Genomic DNA, 17546 nt, shown 5'->3' with positions numbered 1-17546 from the left:
GTCTTATTGCCAGAGGAGAAGAAAAAGTTTTGCCTTGGCAGGTAAATGAATGAAGAAGCGGTCGTCAAATACCATCTGCTATTTTAAAACACGTTATTTGCAGCTCAAGTGCACATGTGCCCCCCCCACCTCCACCCCCCCCCCCCCCCCCCGCTGCCATCCGTCTCTCATTCCACTTGCGGCCCTTGGTTGCCCTGGCAGGAGAGCCGAGGAAGCAAAGGAGGCATGCCTGGACTATTTCTGTAGAGCGCTGCGAGCGCTGCTGAGGAAGTCTCCTGCATTTTTCAGGAATCTCAGAAGGACGGGGAAAATGAAGTCACTTAATTCCCTCCCAGAATAAATGGGGCCACAAGAGTACATTAAGCGGCTCCTCCCTGGCAAGGCGTTTAAGATGTCCGAGTGCAGAGGGAAGGGTAAAGGCCGGGTAGAGATAAAGCACAAGCTGTACCACTCTGATTTTCCAAAGCAATGGCTAAATTTAGCCGGAGAAAAAACTGTCATACGCCACTTTTCAAAAACCTCCGACTCTGTGTACCCAAACACTAGACGTGGCCGTGAGCAGTGCTGCTGAGGCCACTTCACCTGCGGCGCTTCTGGCTCCACGTTTCTTCTTCTTGGACTTTGTTTTACACTATCCCCATATTCAGAGTCTTGGGCTCGGCAAGAAAAATCATCTAGGATGCGGCCAGAACAACAGACTAACAGCAATTAGAAGACAAAATATAATGAGGGCAGCAAAGCACTTGATGATTTCTCATTTGGAGTCTTTCAATACTAGAGCTAGAGGGTTCTGAGGGCGAAAATCTCAAACCTGTTCTCCAAGGAACATGCAGGCAGCCACATCACAACAAAGCCTCCAGCACCACCCCGGAGCTAACTCTGCTGTCAGCGAAGTCACAAATCCCATGAAAGACAAAGGTAGCAAAACTGCAGCTAATTAGCCTGAGTACAAAAGAGATTTGGAACTCCAACACAGATTCTGGACCTACCTTTAAAGCGTTTACAAAAGAGGAAAACATCTTAAAGTTGGCTAACTTTGCAGAAAACAAGTTGGGAGCACACTGCCTCAACAGTTTCAGTGCACAGTGAAAAATCAGAAGTATTATGAACAACTGAGACAGTCTAAAGTAAGAGCAGTGAAATGAACGCAGAAGAATGGAGAAAGCCTATTACTCCTAAGACCAATGAGGTCTTTAAAAACAAAAACAAAAACAAAAAAAAAAAACTGCTGTCTGGGCACGGGGGCTCACACCTGTAATCCCATTACTTTGGGAGGCCAAGGTCAGGAGTTTGAGATCAGCCTGGGACACATGGGAAAACCCCATCTCTGCTAAAAATACGAAAATCAGCCAGGGAGGGCAGCATGCACCATAGTCTCAGCTACTCAGGAGGCTGAGGCCGGAGAATCGTCTGAGCCTGGGAGGCAGAAGTTGCCATGAGCTGAGACGGCATCACTGCATTATGGCCTGGGTGACAGAGCGAGACCCTGTTTCAAAAAAAAAAAAAAAGGTGCTGTAATGAGATCTGGAAATGAACAAGGAATGATCTAACCTGGTCATGAAGGTTTGATTTAAATGGGTTATATAAAAGACAATGGAAAATGGAAGTCCTAACACTTAGGAAGGGAAGCTGAGAAGACAGAAAGGACAAAGTACACAGGAACTGTCAGGCGGCATGGACACATTAATTACGCACTGGCGGGTGTTCTGTGGCGCCCAGTATGACCAAAACGCCACTTGAAAGCCTTGGGGAAGAACTATGGAGAATCCGGCCAGAATAGACTCATTCCACAAATGTTCACGGAATGCTCACTGCTGGCTAGGACCGTGCCAAGGCTGTAGGGAACAAGGGTGAATGAGACGACTCAAGTTGTCAGCCGCCGGGACTACAGAAACCGAACACGACATGAGCCTTCATCTCCAGAAACTCAGTCTCGTAGACACGAACGTACAGAAAACCTGAGCCGGCTCAGCGAGGCCAGTGCCTATGCTCGTCCCAGTCACTGCTACACTCCCGAGGCCTAGCAGAACTCCAGGGACGCAGCAGACGCTCTGTACATGTTTACTGACTCAATTGATTTAATTTCAACTGTCTGAAATATACAACGTGAACTTCCAGAAGGACAAGGTACAGAAAAATATGTAGAACAGGTATTTGTTTCCATGAGTCATTTCTATGATGGGCTTTTTCTCAGCTAAGTTACTAAAAGCCACCTTTTAGCTAATTCTCTCAAATACATCAGTTTTGCTTTGTTTTTTTGAGACAGGGTCTCACTCTGTTGGCCAGGCTGGAGTGCAGTGGTGCAAATATGGCTCATCACAGCCTCTACTTCCTGGGCTCAACAAATCCTCCTGCCTTAGCCTCCTAAGTAGCCAGGACCACAGGCATCCACCACCACGTCTGGCTAATTTTTTGTATTTCTGGTAGAGGTAGGGTTTCACCATGCTGCCCTGGCTAATCTCAAACTCCTGGGCTCAAGTGATCCTCCTGCCTCAGCCTCCAAAGTGCTGAGATTACAGGTGTGAGCCACTACGTCTGGCCTCAAATTTATTTGTTATATGGACATAAATTGTATATATCTATTGCATACAACCTGATGTCTTGAAGTACATGTATGTTGTAGAAAGATTAAATCTAGCTAATTAACAAATGTACTGCATAGTAAGGTACTATGTACAAACGTACTACGTAGTACATTTGTTAATGAAATAATAACATAGCTATCATTTTTGTGATGAGGGCAGTGAACAGCTACTCTATTAGCAATGTCCAGGAATACAATATATTGTGATGAACTAGAGTCACCAGGCTGTACAACAGATCTCTTGAACTGATTCCTCCTGTCTATAACCGTAAATACACATTCTCTGACAAACACCTCCCCGACGCTCCCATCACCAGGCTCTGATAATGACTATTCTATCGTCCATTGCTGAGATCAACTTTTTTAGACTCCACCTGGGAGTGACATCCTGTGGCATTTGTCTTTCTGCGCCTGGCTTATTTCACTTCACATAATGCTGTCTGTATGCTCTAATGTCACCAATCACAGGATTTCATTCTGTTTGAAGGCTGAATAGCACTCCACTGTAGACACACACCACACTTTCCTTACACCTTCATCCACGGATGGACAATCAGGCTGCTTCCCTTATCTGGCTACTGTGAACAGAGCTACAGTAAACCCAGGAGTGCAGATCTCTCTCCGACATCCTAATTTCATTTCCTGTGGCTACACACCCAGTGGTGGGATGGCTGCGTCTTCACGAGCGGTGTTGAGTGCATTCTCCATACATTGTCTAGAGGCCTGCTGTTGGCAAGGCTCGGCTCTCAGAACTAATTGCAGGGGGACCATCTGTGCAGATGGTCCCAACTGTCTTGCTAACTTGTGAGAGTTAAAGCCCAAAATGTTCCAAAAATATGTATTTTTCTAAACACTGGATTCTACATAGAGAGACTTCTGTTCCAGAACTCACAAACTTATTAATTATAATCTTTTTCATAGTGCTATAAAATCTGGAAAACATATAGGTAAGTCCTTCCAACTTCCCAAAAATAAGTCCAACCTAACATAAGTAGAATGAAATGTATATACTTTAAAATAAACAGCTGTATTCTGGATAAAATGTCTGTCCAATATTTTATCTTTATCATTAGGCACTAATAAAATAGGTCCTAATGGATGAAATGATTTAAGAATACTAGCTGGGGCAGTGTCTCAGGCCTGTAGTCCCAGCACTTTGAACTCAGGAGCTGAAGATCAGCCTGGGCCACACAGTAAGATCCTATCTAAACAAAACATTAAAAAATTAGCCGGGCATGGTGGCATGTGCCTTTAGTCCCAGCTATTGTAGAGGCTGAGACGGGGGTGGGGGGCGGATCACGTGAGCCCAGGAGATGGAGGCTGCAGTGAGCTACTGTCATGTCACTGCACTCCAGCCCAGGCAACAGAGAGACCCTGTCTCAAAAACAAAACAAAACCATTTTGTAATTGATCACAGACCTTTCTGATAAACAGATGATATTTTTAAAAAGTCAATGTACCATTTAAACCTTTTATTCAGAAATAAACGATCTCCCCAAGGGAAGCACAGGGTTTTAGGAAATTCTTAGTCATTAATCTTCTTTCAAGTAGCGTCACGATGCCTGTGAGGGTTCTTTCCCGTCTCACGTCTCCGTATGCCACGTCAGAGTACGTCAAGGGATGCTCTCCCACGGCGGCGCCGCACTCACTTCCTCTGAGTTTGGGAGGAGGTAATTTAGGTAAGTACTCTGTATCCCTTAGCACTCCACCGAAAGACCAGAGTCATCCTCCAATTCTTGCAAATTTCAAATCAGTGAGGCCTGAACAAACGTACAAATCACTGAGGCCAGCATTAAAACATGCCTTGGATTAGGTAGAAAAGCAAAATACTTAGGAGTGCTTTTTGTGAAAGGGGGATGTGGCTGGGCGCAGTGGCTTACACCTGTAATCCCAGTGCTTTGGGAAGCTGGGATGGGAGGATCACTTGAGCCCAGGAGTTCAAGGCTGTAGTGAGCCACGATTGTGCCACTGCATTCCAGCCTGGACCAGAGAGACAAGACCTCAGAAAAAAAAAAAAAAAAGGTGTGGTTATGAGCTGCAACTTGATTTCATCCAGTTTCAGGGGCTGTGCAATCTGGAGAGCCTTACGGAAGCCCCCTAAGCGGCTAAGGAAGCAGTTAAAGGAAGAAAAGGTTAATGACCAACTCTGGTGGCACTGGGCGCTATTTCCTGGAAGCTCTCTCTGGAATCCCTGATACCTCCAAATGCTCCTCAGTCTCTTGTTCTCTGCTCTTCCCCTCTTTTCCTCATTTCCCTTCCCTGTCCCAGCTCATTCCCCTTGAACCTCTTTATTTCCCTCCCTGCCCTCACTTAACTGGTAACAATCCTGCCTGAGGTGGCTAACAAAAATACTCGTGATTAATAACAGATTAGACAAAAATCAGGACTCACGAGAGACAAGAATAAAAGCAAGCTCCGGTAGAACTGTCACATAGAAAACACAGACTAAGCTCTCCAATATGGTGAAATACAAGTCCCAAATTGGGCTGAACGTAACAAAGGAAGAAAAAAGCGGGGCAGTGAGTTTCAGGCTCACATTATGTCAGTTGCTTTGGATAGCATGACTTTCCTCGGTACTAAGACCTGAAAGGAATTTCTCCCATAGGTCCTAATCAGAAGGATGCTGTGGGCCAAGCACGATAATCTCAGCACTTTGGGAGGCTGAGGCAGGCAGATCACCTGAGGTCAGGAGTTTGAGACTGACCTGGCCAATATAGCAAAACTCTTATCTCTGCTAAAAATACAAAAAAATTAGCCAGGTATGGTGACACACACCTGAAGTCCCAGCTACTCGGAGGCTGAGGCAGGAGAACCGCCTGAACCCAGGAGACAGAGGCTTGCAGTGAGCTGAGATCATGCCCAATGCTAGAGCCTGGGCGACAAAGCAAGACTCTGTCTCGGGGGAAAAAAAAAAAAAAAAAAAAAAAAGGAAGGATGCTGTGATTTACTAGATTTCTTTTTTATTTCTTCTTTTTTTCCACTTTCTAAGGGTTTAGAAAAGCAGATTTAATAGATTTCAACATCCTTGCGATAAAGGCACTACTAGGTTTCAAGTGACTGTTTATTACGGTTTCGCATTAAAGACACCAAAGCACCATTTCATCAAAGCAATTCAGCAAAGGCCCAGTGGGGTCCAACTTCACAGCTCTCTTTTGAATTGGCTTAAGGGTAGACCATTCAGAGGGATACATGCCAATTTCGAACTCTAAAGGTAGATGAGTCGGGATGTTTTAAATTTCTCGAAGGAAAAGCCTCCTAGAGTTCGCTGGTTTTAAGCTGCATGTTACTAAATCACTCTCACCCTTCTCTTCTGCAGGTCACTGGTCCTTTTAAAAAAGTCTCTTTACTGCAATGAAGTAACATGCTATTTTCTTCTGTTTTCAGGAATGAATGTATCTGGAGTTTGGCTAAAAGTCAGTGTCCTGCACAGATACCTTTCCCACAATTCTTGGTGGAAAGAGTAGCTGCCGAAGTTTTAAATCTGTTCAACCATCAGCACAATAATCAAGTGACCGCTCAGCCCCTGTTGATAACGTGGCCTCTTCATTGTGGACCCCTGAATGACTGTGGCGCTCACTGAGCAATATCCTCTACGCTGACAGAAAACAGACAGATGAGAGAAATTTAAGAGAAACTCAAGCTCCCTTGTTAGAAAAGAACCCTTAACAACAATTATGCTTATTGTTCATGGGCTCTTTGACAATTATAAAGGCTGTGAGTCCTTTCCTAGAAAAAAGACATACGTATAAGATCTTGCATTCAATTTCAGGGGGTTCAGAAAACCATGCCCCAGACTCACAACTCTTCCGTGAGGAAGGTCTCCTGAGACCTTTCCCAGGTTGCATCTGAAGACCACAAACACAAAATGCCGTATCTAAGATGTTCTGGAAATACCAGGTGAAACACAAACACACACATTTACACTTCATCGAGGGAAGACTTTTCCGAACCCTAATACGCTAACACACGCTATCCTTTGATAATAGCCGACGGTAGGTGTGTTTCCTAACCGTCTGTGAACCTTTTTGTGCGGTGGGGGGTGGTTCTGATAAGGATTCCCTGAAACTACTGCTGCCACAGGAGAGTTTGGGAAGGAAACTAACCCTGAGGATACCTTTTTGATACAGACAGTCTCCAAGTCAGGAAGGTCTCGGTCCACACTCTTCCTCTTTTTCTCATCAGGCTCAGGGGCTACTCCAGCCTAGCGCAGACTCCAATCGAACTGCACGGATGAATGACGGATGCCACCCGGAGACCACCGTGGGAAATGGCTTTTGACCCAAAGTCTTCCCATTACCCTTGCCTCTCCCATCCCCGGAGACTCCCTCACTCGCTGCGTGCGGTCAGTCAACTCCACTTCAGACAATCCTTGACAGACAGAATCACCTCTTTAGCCCACACTCTCCTGATACGGTTTGGCTGTGCCTCCCCCAAAATCTCATCTTGAATTGTAGCTCCCATAATCCCCACCTGTCGTGGGCAGGACCCAGGGGGAGGTAACTGAATCGTGGGGGTGGGTTTTTACCCCCGTGCTGTTCTCATGATAGTACGTGTCACAAGATCTGATGGTTTAATAAAGGGGAGCTCCCCTGCACATGCCCTCTTGCCTGCCACCACGTAAGACATGACCTTACTCCTCCTTCCCTTTCTGCCATCATTGTGAGACCTCCCCAGCCATGTGAAACTGAGTCCGTTAAACCTCTTTTTCTTTATAAATTACCCAGTCTTGGGTATTTCTTCATAGCAGTATGAAAATGGACGAATATATTTCCTTATCATTGTTTTAATTATCCAAGGTACCTCAGAAAGGTTTCTCTCACTCTCTTTGTTCCAACTGGGAATAAAAATAAGATTAGGTTGGGTGTGGTAGCTCAAGCCTGTAATCCTAACATTTTGGGAGGTGAGGCACATCGACTGCTTGACTTTAGGAGTTCAAGACCAGCGTGGGCAACATAAGAAACCCTGTCTCTACAAAAAATGCAAAACTTAGCTGGGAATAGTGATGTGCCCCTGTGATCCCAGCTACTCAGGAGGCTGAGGTGGGAGGATCGCTGGAGCCTGGGCGGCAGGGCTTGCAGTGGAGGTGAGATCGTGCCGCTGCACTCCAGTGTGGGCAAAGGCTTAGACCCCGTCTCAAAAAAAATAAAAAAGATAGTAATTATAATGAATAATGTTGGAGTTATGTTATCAGTAAACTTGTATTACTTACTTTATCCAACTTTATTCTAAAACATTAGAGAGCTAGACTGCATTTTCAGAGAACCATTTGGAGTTCTACCTTGTGAATTAAGAATCTTCACCAAAACCGTTTCCCTTTACCTAAGTTATTTTATATACTTTCTTACTTAGGCAGCATCACTTAATATATAAGCGTGAGGTTCACTCTTTCACTTGTTTTACAACACATACTTTATATGTTGGTAGACTGTATATATTACGTAGTTCAATGTTTTATAATATCTATGTATGTGTGCACACACATTAATTATTTTACTCCTGCAAATGCAGAATATCTATAGTGGGTCCCAAAAGGTTCCTGTTCTCAGAACTGAGGAACTATGACCTACCTGCTATTTATTGCACTGTTTTTCTGGGAAATATTATTCAACTGACTTATAAGCTTTCAGAATCATCAGTTTAAGGCTAAGTACTTCCTATTTTTTACAGTATTAAACATCTTACACACACACGCACGCACACACATGTGCACCAGGGCCACTGGTTCTGGCTAAACCGAAATGGTTTCTTTCACCAGGAAATAGGATTTTTAAATAAATTATTTGTTGATTAATCCAAACCACAGTGTATGATACTAAGGAATTGAGCCAAACTTTCTGGAAATGGTCCTGGAAATTGTTAGTCAATATCCATTTAAAGATTCACTAAAAGATGATAAGTTCTGGTTCCTCCCTCTCATTTAAAACAGGACCACGAGAATAAAAGCAAGGAAGAAAGCCCTAGAGTGAGTTTCTGTGGCTTCAGGATGGTGTTTTCTTTAGGATCGTAACAATCAACCGTGAGGATCAAAGCGCGTCGGTTCCTTCACAGTTGGCCCCACTAGCATCCCTTCCTTCCTCCCTGATCAGGGCACCTGCTTCTTCCTTGGAGAGTGCAATGGACTGAATGTTTGTGTCTTCCGCAAACTCCTATGTTGAAATCCCAATTCCCAGTGTGACCGTATTAGAAGTGCAGCCTCTGGAAGGTGCTTAGGTCTTGAGAGTACGTACAGTCCTCATGAATGGGACCCCAGAGAGCAACTTGCCCTCTTTCCACCTTATACGGATACAGCAAGAAGTCAGCAGTCTACAACCCTGAAGTGGCCCTCACATGCTGGCACCCTGATCTTGGACTTTTTCAGATTTTATGAGAAAGACATTTCTGTTGTTTATGGGCCACCTGTCCAGGGTACTTTGTTAGAGGAGCCTGAACTGAGGAACTATACCCGGTTTACGTGACACAGAGCCCAGTGCTTGACCCCAGGGGCATATGAGCCATTTCCCCTTATTCAAGAGATTGGACACGTGACTCAAGATGGGCCAATAAGAGATGAAACGTTTCCAGGAACTAAAGAGAAAGAAGAAGAGCTGTCTTCCTGGAGACATTTGCTAGTTTGGGAGAAGCCTGGAGCTCAGTGGGCCATCTTGCTGCCATACTGGGGACCCTTCCCTGCTTGAGAATAAAATTAACATAGAGGAGGCGAGCAGGGTGGGGACAGAGGGGGAAGCCTAATGACATCATTGAGCATCTAGAGCCAGTTCTACCTGAAGATAACACTAATTAATTCTGGACTTCATAAGGGTCAATAAAGTTCTTTTTTTTTTTTTTTTTGAGACAGGGTCTTTGTCACCCAGGCTGGAGTACAGTGGTATAATATAATATAATGATGGCTCACCACAGCCTCAACCTCCTGGGCTCAAGCAATCCCCCTGCCTCAGCCTCCCAAGTAGCTGGGACTACAGGTGTGTACCACCATGCCCAGCTATTTGTTTCAAATGTTTTTTAAAGATGAGGTCTAGCTATGTTAACTAAGCTAGTCTCAGACTCCTAGCCTCAAGAGATCCTCCTGCCTTGGCGTCTCAAAGTGCAGGGATTGCTGATGTGAGCCACCACACTTGGCCCAATTCCCTTTATTATGTAAGCCAGTCTGAGGTGGAGTTCCATCACTTGCAGTTGGAAGAGGAGTTGAAAGTCAATCTACTGGCCAGTGCAGTGGCTCACACCTGTAATCCCAGCACTTTGAGAGGCTGAGGTGGATGGATAACCTGAGGCCAGGAGTTCCAGACCAGCCTGGCCAAAAAGGCGAAACCCCATCTATACCAAAAAATACAAAAATCAGTTGGGTGTGGTGGTGCATGCCTGTAATCCCAGCTACTTGGGACAGTGAGGCACCAGAATACCTTGAACCTGGGAGGCGGAGGTTGCAGTGAGCCAAGATGGTGCCACTGCGCTCCAGTCTGGGCAACACAGTGAGAGTCTGTTTCAAAAACCAAAGTAATAAAAAAAGTCAATCTATTAACTGCAATGTAGATCTTTTGCTAAGTAATTATCAGAAAAGTTCTGCTTCCATTTACAAATAAAAAACTGTTATTCACTATCATTAAATATACCTTAGTACACAAATGTTATTAGAATTTCTCTACAAAACATGTAATAAATGACAGCAGCAATAACTGTCTTGCTTATTTGAAACAGTGATTCAATGTTGACTGCCCAAACATTCAGTAAGACAAGGAGAGATACAATGAGCTCTGGCCTGGCTGGAGACCATCTGTTGAATTCATACATATGGAGGTATCTTGACTCTTTCAGGCCTTAGGTGAACCACAGAAGAGAATCACAGCAGGACAGCAGAACTGAAAGAGAATTATGAATTATCCACTCCAGTGGCTTACCACTTTTTTTTAACTGTGGCCCACAGAAAGAAACAGAAGGCAGCACACCCCCCCATACGGAAACAACAAAAAAAAGCTTTCCAAATCAATATGTACCCTTTCTATGTGCAAAGCACTCTGATTTTAAAATCTGATGGTGACCATGCTTTTCTGAACCACTAATGGGTTTGGAAAACAGGTAAGAGATCCAGAAATACAAGGTAATTTACACCTAACATTTCTCATTTAGTGAATGGGAGAGCCAAAACAAACACCCCGTGCCCATCCTGCTGTATTACATGAAAGAAAACAGCTGTTATCTACACACATTCCTGGACAGCAGGCTTCTGGCCAATCTTCTAAGTCTGGGAAAATGATTCAGGTATCAGGCTTATTTTACACTGGTACAGTGTCCAAGATTTTGGGGGCTACCTCAAGACCACTTAAGTGAAAACTCACAGCCACCAGGGAGGGGCCTTGAACTGGCCTGCATGGGAGATAATTCGGAGTTTGTGCCTAAATGACCAACAGGCGAAACCGAGCTGAAGACAAGGAGTAGGATCAGGTTTGTCTTGGGCTTGAGGAAACACAGTCTCCTTACCCTATCCAGTGAGTAGCATCACACCGGATAATTTCTTTGCAACTAACAATATGCATGAAACTTCAATTCCCAGAGGGTATTATGCTAGGTATAGTAGAAGACACAGCTTTGGTGCCGCCCCTCCACATCTCATAAGCAGCTGCTAATCTAAGCTGGGAGGTGAGAAAAAAGGCTTCACTAATGAGACAGGACTTGAGTGAGGCTCAGAGAAAAAAGACATAGAAGTGAACATGGAGTGTGGGTGAGGGCAGGCACACCAGCACACCAGCCTGACTGCGCGTGATGGGGGCTCCTGCCATGTGGCTGGGGACGGGGCGAGGCTGGCTGGAGACGGAAATATGACTGAGGGAATGGTGAAAGTCAGGTCAAACAAGAAAGGTGAAAAACACGGAGAGACTGATTAATTTTAGTAGTTGATAAATATGAGTTTAATATAATGGAGAAATATTTATTTACATGGCTTCTAATCACTTTCCATATTACAAAAACATTACATAGCTTTACAATCAGCACTATAACTCCTAGAACCATTTCCCCTGGTTAAACTCCTTATACTTTACCTTATTCAAAGTAATACTTAGTCACTAGCTTCCATTTGCTAAACAACTGATGTATATAAGGTGCTTCAAGGATGAGGTGACCAGTCTGTCCACATTGTGTCTAAGCTATGCTCTATGTTCAACGTTTATAAGACAAAATAAAATTAAGCAAATTATAGGGATCATGATACTTTCAAAACTAAAATTTCAGTTAGTAGATGAAAGGAACTTTACTGAAGTGAAGCATTAAACAAGATCATACTGGCATTCTCTTCCTTCACTCTTTTTTTTTTTTGAATCAGGGTCTTTCTCTGTTGCCCAGGCTGAAGGGCAGTGGCATGATCACAGCTCACTGGAGCCTTGAACTCCTGGGCTCAAGCGATCCTTCTGCCTTGGCCTCCCAAAGTGCAGAGATTAGAGTTGAAAGCCACCACGCCTGGCTATTTTTTGTTTCATTTTGTTGAGATGGGGTCTCACTCTGTTGCTCAGGATGGAGTGCAATGGCACAATCACAGCTCACTGCAACCTCCATCTACTGGGCTCCCACCTCAGCCTCCCGAGTAGCTGGGACTATAGGCATGTGCCGCCATGCCTGGCTAATTTTTGCGTTTTTTTTTTTTTTTTTTTTTGTAGAGATGGGGTTACTCCATGTTGTCCGGGCTGGTCTTGAACTCCTAGGCTCAAGTGATTCTCCACCTTGGCCTCCCAAAGTTCTAGGATTACAGGTGTGAGCCACAGCACCCGGCCCTATTTTTAAAGCCACTATTCACAAGGTATTATCATCATACCATATACCGCTTGTGGGGTGAAGAGTACATTATTCCCTGATGGCAAAGGCATCTTCTTGCCTGTCATGTTAACCCAAATGTAGTTACATCAGACAATAGCAAAGAAAAGATCGTCATTTGACTTCAGGCCAATTCATTCAAGAAGAGAGTAAGACTGTAACTGAAGGTCTCCATGACTATGAATGCCAATGCCCCCATGACATGATGTGACACTATCCATTGGTGTCACCCAGCAGGCTAATAGGCACTTCCAAAATGTTAAATGTGACTAATATTAACACATGGTCTTTAATGTAATTCAATCCATCACATCTGGAATTCTCCCACCATCACCCCTGTAATCTCAGCACTTTGGGAGGCCGAGCAAGGTGGATCACTTGAGTTCATGAGTTTGAGCCCAGCCTGGGCAACATGGAGAAGCCCCATCTCCATAAAAAATACAACAAATTAGCTGGGCATGGTGGTGTGCACCTGTAGTCCCAGCTACCCAGGAAGCTGAGGTGGGAGGATCACCTGAGCCTGGGAGGTGGAGGCTGCACAGCACTTAGCCACGATCATGCCACTGTGTTCCAGCCGGGGCAACAGAGTAAAACCCTGTTTCAAAAAGAACCTCACACCTTTCACTCGGAAAACTTGCATGTCAACCAATTATTTAACTTCATGGTCTTTCTCATATGAAGTCAGTAATTCTCAGTTCCACCTGTTACCCACGTACTGGCTTCTAGAACAGACCCACATGAAGATACTGCAGCAGCGACAGCTCTTCGTGAAGGCTCAGTTCAGTCCTAAAAAGAAGACTGAAGAGAAACCTGAAATAATGCATCCGCCAGGGTATCAGCAAAGCCAAAGCCTTAATACAAGACTGGCCGGGCGCGGTGGCTCACGCCTGTAATCCCAGCACTTTGGGAGGCCGAGGCGGGTGGATCACGAGGTCAAGAGATCGTAGACCATCCTGGTCAACATGATGAAACCCCGTCTCTACCAAAAAATACGAAAAACTAGCTGGTCATGGTGGCGCGTGCCTGTAATCCCAGGTACTCAGGAGGCTGAGGCAGGAGAATTGCCTGAACCCAGGAGGCGGAGGTTGCGGTGAGCCGAGATCGCGCCATTGCACTCCAGCCTGGGTAACAAGAGCGAAACTCCGCCTCAAAAAAAAAAAAAAAAAAAAAAAAATAATAATAATAATAATACAAGACTGTTATTAACGACTGCATTAAATACTGTATTTCCATTTGGGTTGTTCAGATTGTAATTAATCAGGACAACCTCGTCAAGGTCCCTCAGGAATACAGTCATTCTCTGCTTGTTTTCACTACTAGCTTAAATTTATTTATGAAATACATACCCTGTAAGTAAGTGCTATTTTCTAGAACATTAAACATTATTACTCTCTAAATCTAATACAAAGAAAAAGAGAAACATAAATTTATTTGCTAGTGTCTAATTCTGGTCTTGGAACGATAACTATCTTCTTCCAAACACACAGCAGGAAAAGTGCGTCTGCATAATGCATTTCTCTTGACCCGGTTCCCGGCAATAGTTTCTCCATAAGACACCGATTCTGTAGGGAAACTGAACAGTTTCTCAAAGCAGGAAGAGAAAAAGATTCCTTTGTATGCAGAGCCAGACATTTTATCGATAAAACTTGGGAGCACAATTTTAAAATGTCAGGGTTTGGCCTCACTGGTGGAAAAAATATAACGCATTCATTCAACCAACCAACCAAACACATGAGGCACTTCTGTAGTTATCTGAGGGCACCTCTCACATTAACTGAGTCGGCTTCCGAGATTAGATACACCAGGCTGCCAAGAGAAATCATATCAAGTAAAAGTGGGCAAAACAGAAAATGGACTTTAAAATTGTCGTCCTTTCCTGGTGAGGCAACTGTTTAGTAAGATAAGTCTGCAAGAATATCATGACTTCAGAAATCGGTTCTGATACCTGATTTGTAGGGAAAATGCTTTTGATGTCTGCAGTAATCTACAGAAATCGCAAAAGTCTCAAACACCGAATGCCATCAGCGCCGCCTCTACCGAGGCGCAATACCTAGAAACCAAAACATGAGAGGTCCGAAAACGCGAAAAGGCCACCCCGAGCGTCTATCCTGGCCCATCTGCGCGTGGAACGTGCTCTCCTGTCGCCAGTCTGCAGGGAAGCAAAGCTCTCAGAAGTTCTCCCGGGCCTTCCGTCCACTTTCGGGACTGCACTCTGCGCGCGGATGAACCGAGCGTCCCTCCCCTCCCCTGGACTGCAGGCAGAGGCAACCCCCGCTGCCCGGTCCCGCACCCCGCGGCGGAGCGCAGGGCTGTGTCCCCACCTCTCCCGGTACCTGCCACACCTGCCGGCCCAGGGACACTGGGAACCCCGGGGGCCCCGCCATGGGATGGGGGCGGCGCTGGGTCCCAAAAGCCCAAGGCGAGGAGGCATCAAGCGCCCCGAACACACCCGCCGCGGGCCGGGCCCCCGCGAGCCCCGACACCGCCCCAGCCCCGCCCGCGCGCGCCCGACGCGCGTTCCCGCCTTCGCTCCGGCACAGACACGCTCGCGCGTCCAAGCACCGCTCCAGAAGAGCATCCGGCCCGCGCGCGCACCCGGACACGCGTGGCTCTCACCCACCGAACACGCCCCTTGCACAAACACGCGCTCCCATCACGCCCTCGGCCACTCCAATCACAGGCCCGGGGCCCCACGCACGCTCGGGCGTCGATAGCACTCGCGGCACGAACACGCGTGGCTCCCACCCACTCGTCGCCCAGACGCATCCCGTTCCCGCAGCCCCTCGCACCTCACACTCAATCCCCACTCTCGACCCAGAAACACGCCTCTCACACCGGGCGCGCCACTCCCGCATCCCCACACTCCCCACTCGCGCCAGAAACGCGCGCGCGCGCCCTCGCGGCCCTCCCCGCCGCGCGTAAACATGCCGGCCCGCGCACGCTCTCCCGGCCTGGTCTCGCACATTCGCGCCAGAAACACGCGTGGCCGCGCACCACGCCCCCGACCCGCGAGCACGCGTGTCCCCCACGCCCCGGCCCCGCGCGCGCCCCCGCCGGCCACCGCCCTCGCCCGTACGCGCCCGCCGCGCGCCCCGCGCCGCAGCGCACTCACCCGGACCTGCTGAGCTCGGCTCCCGCTCGGTCAGGCTCGCGCCGAGCCGCCGCTCCCTGGCTCCCGCGCCCCGCCCGGCCCCGCCCGGCCCGGCCCGGCCCGGCCCAGCGCCCGCTCAGCTCCACTCGCCGCAGCTGGAACGACTCGCGGGGCTCCGGGTACCGCGGTCTCCCCGCCACTGCCCGAGTGCGCCGCCCGGACCAATGGCAAGGCGCGGCGGTGAGCTCACCGGGCCTGGCCCCGCCCCCCCAGCCGCGCGGCCCAATCGGAGGGCGCGACGTCACCCGGAGCCGGGCAGAGGCAGGTGCGGGGCGCGGAGCGGCTCGGCGCGGGGACTGCGCCGGAACTGCGCCCGAGCCGCGCTGGACGGCGGGGGCCAGGCCGGAGGGTGCGGGCGGAGCGCGGCGCGGGCGTCCCCGCGCGAGTCCTGGGTCCCGGCCCCTCTCGACGCGACCCCCGCCGCCCCGCCCGCCCGGCTCAGCGCGGCCCGCGACGGGGGCGGCCACAGTCCTCTCGAGGCCGGACGGCTCCGACCCCGACGGCGGCGCCAGCTGCCGGGCCCGACGGCCCCAGCAGCCCCTCGCGGGCCGCCCGCTCCCCTTCCCGCGGGGCCGCCCCGCGCCTGCCCTGCCTGCCTCCCAGCGCCGTCGGGGCCGCCCGGAGCTCCGCGCCGAGGGCCCCGCGTGCTCGGGCTCGGGCTCCCTGCGCGGCCCCGGCGCGCCCTGCGGCGGCGGCGTCTGCAATGCAGCCGGCGGGAGGAGCCGGCGCTGCGCAGCGAGCGGGGGAGCGCGGGGCGCTAGCGGGAGGAGGGGGCCGGGGGCCGAGGACCCAGGGAGGGCGGGGCGGGGCGGAGAACGGTGGGCGGGGACGGTGGCGGCGGCTCCGGCTTTGAGGGGTGCGGCGCTCGACCCCCCTTAGCCGGAGTCTGGGCCTCCGCCCACCCTTTGGGTCTAACCTCTGCGGTCCAAAGTTCCAGCTCCGGCCCTGCGCACTTGGGGACTTCTGCGTGAGGTCCTCTCGCCGCGGCTACAAACCCCAAGCCGCACCTCTTCATCGAGGCTCAGGGCTCCTCGCAGCCGTCCCGAGCGGACCCCCTTTCCTTTCTTCCGCCCCTGTGCTGTTTGCGGTCCCACCGGCTCGCGCAGAGAAAGTGCCTGACCCCAGGCCTGCGATGAGACCGCCTGTTTTGTTTTTGTTTATGTATATACATAGTCAAGTATCTGTAAAATCGGCCATGCCTCTGCCATCTGGGTAAAAAGGTGTCTCAACATTGTGGGTGGAGTCTCTTTTCTGACCCTACCCAAACGCACACAGAAACAACCCCAACATTTGCGGAGCCCTTAAGCCTGTACACCCAATGAGCAATCGCTGGTTAGAGGCCGCGTGAAGGACACCCTGACCAAGCTGGGTCCTGCCCGTGCCGGTAGATCGTCCATGGCTTCCCTCGGGGGCTCCACCCACTGTAAACCGAGCAAGTTCAGCTCCTGTTCCGAAGCCTGTCCTGGCAAAGCCCCAGTACTTATTCCAATCCTGCTCTAGGTCAGTATTCCCTCTACACTTGTCTCAACCCCTCCCCGCCCCCCGTGTCACCACACAGGAACCCCTTTACCCACCCCCCGCCTCACAACTCTGCTATGCACCTCCTCCCCTTTATCTGTTAAGGAGAGTCCTATGCATTATCAAGGTCCAGCTCAAATCTGGCCACCCTCAGTGGCTTTTCCTGACGCCCTCAGCAGAACCGAACCTGCAGCTTTGTTATGTTGGTGTGGCAGTATACAGTGAGTGGGTTCTGTTTGTTTCCAGGGCGGCAATGAAAGGGTAGTCATCAGGGACACGTGGGAAACAACCGCCTGGGTTCAGAGTGGGCTCTTGCTGGCTGTGCACCCTTCTCTCTGTGCTTTCATATCTGTGGGGCGAGAGTTAAAGGAATCAATCGGTGGAAGTGCATGTACGAGTGCCTGGCAGTGATGTATATTCATAGTTAGCTACTGTTGCCAACTTTGCCAAAACAGGGTACCTAGGGGTGAGGAGTAGTGGCTGGAGGCTGGGGTG

The 17546-nt window shown here is 48.9% G+C and overlaps 1 protein-coding gene across 32 annotated transcripts in view; it reads right to left on the bottom strand.

Moving 5' to 3' along the window:
• The window catches only part of CAMTA1 (calmodulin binding transcription activator 1), a 964942-nt gene that overhangs the window by 47731 nt on the left and 899665 nt on the right, over positions 1-17546 (bottom strand). For 2 of the 32 annotated variants that reach the window (XM_039474353.2, XM_039474355.2), the window contains exon 1: positions 15495-15756. The exons of 24 other annotated variants lie outside the window; for them this stretch is intronic. The gene's annotated coding sequence lies outside the window, so the exon portion shown is untranslated. Of the gene's footprint in view, positions 1-14327; positions 14837-15494; positions 15758-17546 lie in introns of those variants that run through there. 6 more of the 32 variants (XM_039474364.2, XM_039474366.2, XM_039474359.2 and 3 more) reach the window with 4 other exon arrangements.

Source organism: Saimiri boliviensis, chromosome 11, assembly GCF_048565385.1.
Source record: "Saimiri boliviensis isolate mSaiBol1 chromosome 11, mSaiBol1.pri, whole genome shotgun sequence".
Classification (NCBI taxonomy): Eukaryota; Metazoa; Chordata; class Mammalia; order Primates; family Cebidae; genus Saimiri; species Saimiri boliviensis.
The sequence above is the reverse complement of the archived record's forward strand: the minus strand, read 5'-3'. Positions and strand labels throughout refer to the sequence as shown.